General features: G+C 34.9%; 1 protein-coding gene across 8 annotated transcripts in view; it reads left to right on the top strand.

Moving 5' to 3' along the window:
- The first annotated feature begins 1,228 nt into the window (after positions 1-1,228).
- LOC136041931 (uncharacterized) overlaps positions 1,229-6,021 on the top strand; it is a 66,486-nt gene continuing 61,693 nt past the window's right edge. For all 8 annotated transcript variants that reach the window (XM_065726727.1, XM_065726726.1, XM_065726729.1 and 5 more), the window contains exon 1: positions 1,229-1,326. The gene's annotated coding sequence lies outside the window, so the exon portion shown is untranslated. The remainder of the gene's footprint in view (positions 1,327-6,021) is intronic.

Here is a 6,021-nt window from a genome sequence, read left to right as displayed (position 1 = left end):
ATAAAAATTTATTTTTGAAATTAAGGGATGGGGGCAGTCCAGGAGGCAGATACCCTTTCCCGTGATTGGCATTACTGGAACTAAGTTTCAATAGCAAGAAAATCGTAGGGTCAAAGAGAAACACTTGTCCTCAGGTGCAGCAACTATTAGGATACTATTTACGTTTTTTTTCGCAGCATTTATTAAGGGGGCAAGGACAAAAATTGTATTGCTCCTGGGTGTTGAAAACCTATTATCACCTCTGCCAATTATACAGATGAAAATTCTCGGGTAATTTCGATCCAAACAATGAGCAACATGCCCCATCGTCCTAATAAACCGTTGGCACTTTCAAGAGTATGTTGGAAGGGCTGTTGGTCCACTTCGTGTCTCATAAACACATACTGAAAATAGCTGCGTGATTTCGCTTCAAACTAGGTACCGCATAAATATCTTTCTGCAAAAAAGTTGTTAGGGAGAGGAGGGGGGTGTTGGGGGGCTTGGGGCCCAGTTTATGTCTCATATTATGTAGATTGCAAAGCTTTGCATGTTTTGTTTTTCATTTATTGATACAGGTTGCTACATGCCTACCTTTATCCTAAAAATTCAGGGGTGGGAGGGGTGGTGGTCTTAGAACAACTGCATGCTTTTTGCCCTCTACTAATACAGATTAAATATTGTAATCTAGCATAAACAAACTGCAACACGCTTATTTGTGTGTGAAAAGGTTGGTGGAGCCTTTGCAATTATACCCTTTGAAAGTCCTTGCGTAGTCTTAGTTCAAGAAAAGTAATAAGTGCCTACCTTTCTGTTATAGAGTTGAGGGAGAGGGCACTCGAGGAGGTTATATGGACCACGTGCCCATTTTATTCCTCCGCAAATATAAATCGAAAATTATCGCATGTTTTCAGTTCAAACAGAGTTCAGTGTTTACCTTTCTGTAGAAAAATGGTTGTGATAGATCAAGGGGGTTTCGAGTTGCCGTGATTCTACTTTGAACATTTAATACCACTACGGATACTCCATGGGCCCGGTTTCATTCTCTAATCGTAGATTGAAAGTCATTCCATGATTCTGGTTCAAAAGGCTGCAACATTCTTGCCTGTGTATCTTGTTTGTTAAGTGGAAGGCGTGCTCTTCATAGAGAAACCTTGACTCCAGCCTTTCTTTGTGAAACATATTAAATGGTATATTTATGACCATAGTGTACGTAACTTGTAATTGGCAACAATGTTGATTTTGTGTCCACACCAGCAATAAAGAAACGTTGCAAATGGCGCTGGTTGTTTTTGTTAAATGGATTTCATGAAAATTGAGATAAATTGCATGATTGTCTCCTTTTGCGAGGTAGAATACACACAATTTTATAAAGCCAAAGTGTAGGCCTACCAACTTGTGTCATTATCTTTTTAGATGCGTGTGTCAGAATGGAAAAAATGACAAGTAAATTAGCTTTGTTTGAATGTCCTAAATCTTGAATTCTTGGAAATTTCAAAGGAAGTAATATTTACCATTTAGTATAATATGGATTTTAACGTCTGCAAGTATTTCGATGTATTGTTATGGATTTTACTCATGCCTAGCCCAAGCTGTAATTTGACACTGGAATGTCTTGTTCCCTTGAACATAGATTCAGGATTGTATTGCAGCCTTTTTTTTATTTATCACTACCTTATCTGAGGACTATCTTTGAATTAGTTCATACTAGTTGCATTGATATAAATGTTTTTACTTATAGGCCTCAAGTTTTTCATCTGAATATTTTATTTGTAAGCCTAGGCTAGGTATAAGCCTAGAATTAGAGCTGTTGAGAAGAAAGGAATCCATGTTCCATAATATATTGAAAAATTGTCAACAAATTCTGAAAGCAATTCCACTATAGGTAAAATTCTAGTCAATTGACTTCTTGCTATCTCAGAAAGGGTTTAGGTTAGGAAAATGAAACTTTCAGGAATGGGTCTAAAGGCTAAGGTATGTCCTGGGAAGGTATTTTAAAGTACCCACTTCCACTCCTCCCTCTAGAGGGCCCTGAAATTTGCCTACATGACAGGTCTATACCTATTGAAATTTTGACAAAACAATATTTTACCTTAATTTTCAGTTACTAGTTGCTTTTTCTCTGCCTTTAGTTCTGAAAATGCAATTCCTGTTATTTGAGTAGAATTTTGAGCCATATCAATGTTTTTTCTTCTTCAAAATTTAGGAAATATATTTGCATATCTTTAAAACCTTATAGAATAGAATTAAGCAAAGTTATGAAGCTGAAAAAAGTTTTGTTGTACTTCAATTAAGCAGAAGATCTATTTTGCAAGGTTTCACTTTTATAACACACATATTTTTAAAGGTCATCAAAGGTCAGGGCCCTCTTGAGGGAGAAGGAGTAGAGTTAGTTGCTTCAAAATACCTTCCCAGGACATACTTTAATCTGTAGATTCATCCCTGAAAGTTTCATTTTCCTGACCTAAAGCCTATCTGAGATAGCAAGAAGTCAATTAACTAGAATTTTACCCCACTATATAATACCCTAAACCCCCTAATGTGCAAATATACAGCCCAAATTGCATATTTCCCATGTATTTTTCTGTTTATTTTTTATTTTATTAGCATTCATTCATTTTTTTTGGCTGAAACAGATAGATGAGTAACACATAGAAAATATATATCATTTGGACTCTAACTTATATTTGCACATTACAGGGTATTAAGGGTAAAGTATGGCCAAATTGCTTTAAAAATTTGTTAACTTGTAATGTTTCTGCATATTATGAATTAAGAATTGTTTTTACTAGAATTCTAGTTTAGCTACTTTTTGCTATCTCAGAAATAGGTTAGGTTAAGAAAAATGAAACATTTAGTAATGAATCCAACTACTGGGAAGGTATTGCCAATCTTCTATGTTTACCCTCTTCTGATTCCTAAGTCTAAGAGATTTGCCCTTGACAGGTCTGTTCTTATTGAAATTTTGCCAAAACAGCATTTTATCCTAAGTTTCAGTTGTCAGTTTCTTTTTCTCTGATTTTTGTTCTGAAAATGCAATCTCTTTTATTTGAGTAGAATTTAAAGCCATATCAATGGTTTTTTTCTAAAGTTAGGAAATGTATTTGCAGATTTTTGAAAACTCACAAATTAGGATTGAGCAGTTATGAAGCTGAAAATAGTTTCTTGTATTTCATTTAAGCAGGAGATCTTTTTTCAAGGTTTCACCTTCATAACACAAGGATTATTACAGGTAATCAAAGGTCACTGTCCTCCTGAGGGAGAAAGAGTAGAAGTAGGTACTTGAAAATACCTTCCTGGAAGATACTTCAGTCTATAGATCCATCCCTGAAAGTTTCATTTTCCTAACCTCATCCCTTTCTAAGCTAGCAAAAAGTATATAAACTAGAATTTCACCTTGTTTTTTTTATATTGTTTCCTTCTTGATAGCCCTAATTCTAGGCTTGTACCCTAGGCTAGTTGCTTTTTAGCCTAGGCCTATATCCTGATTAGTGATTTTTCTCTTACAATTAATATAAGAATAACATACAAATAAGCAAATAAATTAAGAATTTTTACTCTCAAGTCTTCTACTTAAAATTTAAATTAATTAAGAAAATTAAGATTTTCTACTCTTCTACTATATGTGGTAAAGCCATATAAGAAATTTGTATATGTGGCAAAGCCATATAAGAAAAACAGATACAAATAAGCAAATGCAAGTAAATAAAGACTTACTCCTCTCAAGCCTTTAAACCCTTTAAAATAAAATTCCTGATTAGTGATTTTTCACTTACAATTAATATAAGAATAACATACAAATAAGCAAATAAATTAAGAATTTCTACTCTCAAGTCTTCTGCTTAAAATTTAAATTAATTACGAAAATTAAGATTTTCTACTCTTCTACTATATGTGGTAAAGCCATATAAGAAATTTATATATGTGGCAAAGCCATATAAGAAAAACAGATACAAATAAGCAGATGCAAGTAAATAAAGACTTAGTACTCTCAAGTCTTTAAACCCTTTAAAACAAAATTTCTTAGTTAACTAAGTGGCTAGCCTGTGAATGAATAAATTTATGGTAAAATTCTAGTTGATCTTGGAAAGGGGTTAGGTTAGAAAAATGAAACTTCCAGGGATAAGTCTAAAGGCTGAAGTATGTCCCAGGAAGGTATTTTGATGTATCCACCTCCACTCCTTCTCCCTCTAGAGGGCCCAGACCTTTGATGTCCTTTAAAGATATGTGTGTTATAAAAGTGAAACCTTGCAAAATAGATCTTCTGCTTGAATGAAGTACAACAAAATTGTTTTCAGCTTAACAACTTTGCTCAGTCCCAATTTATGAGGTTTTAAAGATATGCAAATACATTTCCTAAATATTGAAAAAAAACATTGATATGGCTCAGAATTCTACTCAAATAACAGGAATTGCATTTTCAGAGCTAAAGGCAGAGAAAAAGCAACTGGTAACTGAAAATTAAGGTAAAATGTTGTTTTGTCAAAATTTCAATAGGTATTATGGACCTGTCATCAGGCATGTAAGCAGGAATTATTTTCAGGGGGAGGGCAAAGCCTTTGAAACAGCAGATATAAAGTAACACTTTTTTGTTTAGTAATGCAAAAAGCATGATCAGAAAATACAGATTAACTATAATTTGTAGTATTGTAGCAGATGGGGGGAAGAAGACTGAAGCCTCAAAAGTATGTTTTAGGCTCAGGTTATGTTCATAGCAATTTTGAACCAGTGATTAATCTATTATATCCCACTGAAAGGGAAATTTTAGGGTTAATAGTGCAATATGTGTGCTGTGGGGGGTAGTTCTTCTATTGCAAAAACATAGATTTTAATGAAAAACGATAGTTTCCATAATTGATCCATTAAAAGCTGTACTTTATCCTGAAAAGGGGGGATAAATGCAGTAATATCAAGGATAATTCTATTTTGCTGTGGAAAGCAAACTCTCTTTACAAAAAAAATAACAATACAATTGCTAATTACTTCAAAGAGGGTAAAAAGTTAGACAGAAAATGGATTAATAGTTGGGCAGTGACTTGACTGGATAATTGCATGCTGTAAAATCCCCCCAAAAAGACTTTGCACATGTATCTAGATTCTTAATAAATGTCCTATTTTTGCCAGAAATCCCAAGAAACCATGGGGAAATTAAACATTTCACAAAATTTCAGGGGGGCGGGCCCGAAGGCCCACCCCCTGTGTACATGCCAGCCTGTCATGTAGGCGAATTTCAGGGCCCCCTCAAGGGAGAAGGAGTGGAGATAGGTACTTCAGAATACCTTCTGGGACATACTTTAGACCCATCCCTGAAAGTTTCATTTTCCTAACCTAACCCCTTTTTGAGATAGCCAAAAGTCAATCAACTGGAATTCTACCTAAATTTAGGTATATGGCACTTGTGACAAGGCAAGAAGAGCCAAGAGATCATGACAAGGCAAGAAGAGCCAAGAGATCATATGGTATGAGCTCTAACAAAATTCTATGAATCAATAGATTAATTTAAAAGGAAAATAAGAGGCTTAATGTCGGTCAGGATTTAAAATAAGAGCTCTGAGTCATGATGTCCTTCCAAATGTCAAAATTCATTAAGATCCGATCACCCAATTGTAAGTTATAAATACCTGATTTTTTCCTCTCCCTTTAGCCTTCAGATGGTCAAATCTGGGAAAACGACTTTATCAAGTTAAATTGTGCAGCTCCCTGACACGCCTACCAATTTTCATCATCCTAGGACGTCCAGTAGCACCAAACTCGTCAAATCACTGAACCCCTCCCCCCAACTCCCCTAAAGAGAGCGAATCCAGTACGATTCTGTCAATCATGTATCAAGGACATTTGTTTATTCTATCCACCAAGCTTCATCCCAATTCCTCCACTCGAAGTGTTTTTTCAAGATTTCCCCCTCCAACTCCCCTCCAATGTCAAAAGATCTGGTCGGGATTTGAAGTAAGAGCTCTGAGACATGAATTCCTTCTAAAAATCAAATTTCATTAAGATCTGATCATCTCTTCATAAGATAAAATACCCCAATTTCATGTTTTCCAA

This window comes from Artemia franciscana, unplaced genomic scaffold (assembly GCF_032884065.1).
Source record: "Artemia franciscana unplaced genomic scaffold, ASM3288406v1 PGA_scaffold_50, whole genome shotgun sequence".
Classification (NCBI taxonomy): Eukaryota; Metazoa; Arthropoda; class Branchiopoda; order Anostraca; family Artemiidae; genus Artemia; species Artemia franciscana.
This window is presented reverse-complemented; position numbering and strand designations above follow the sequence as displayed.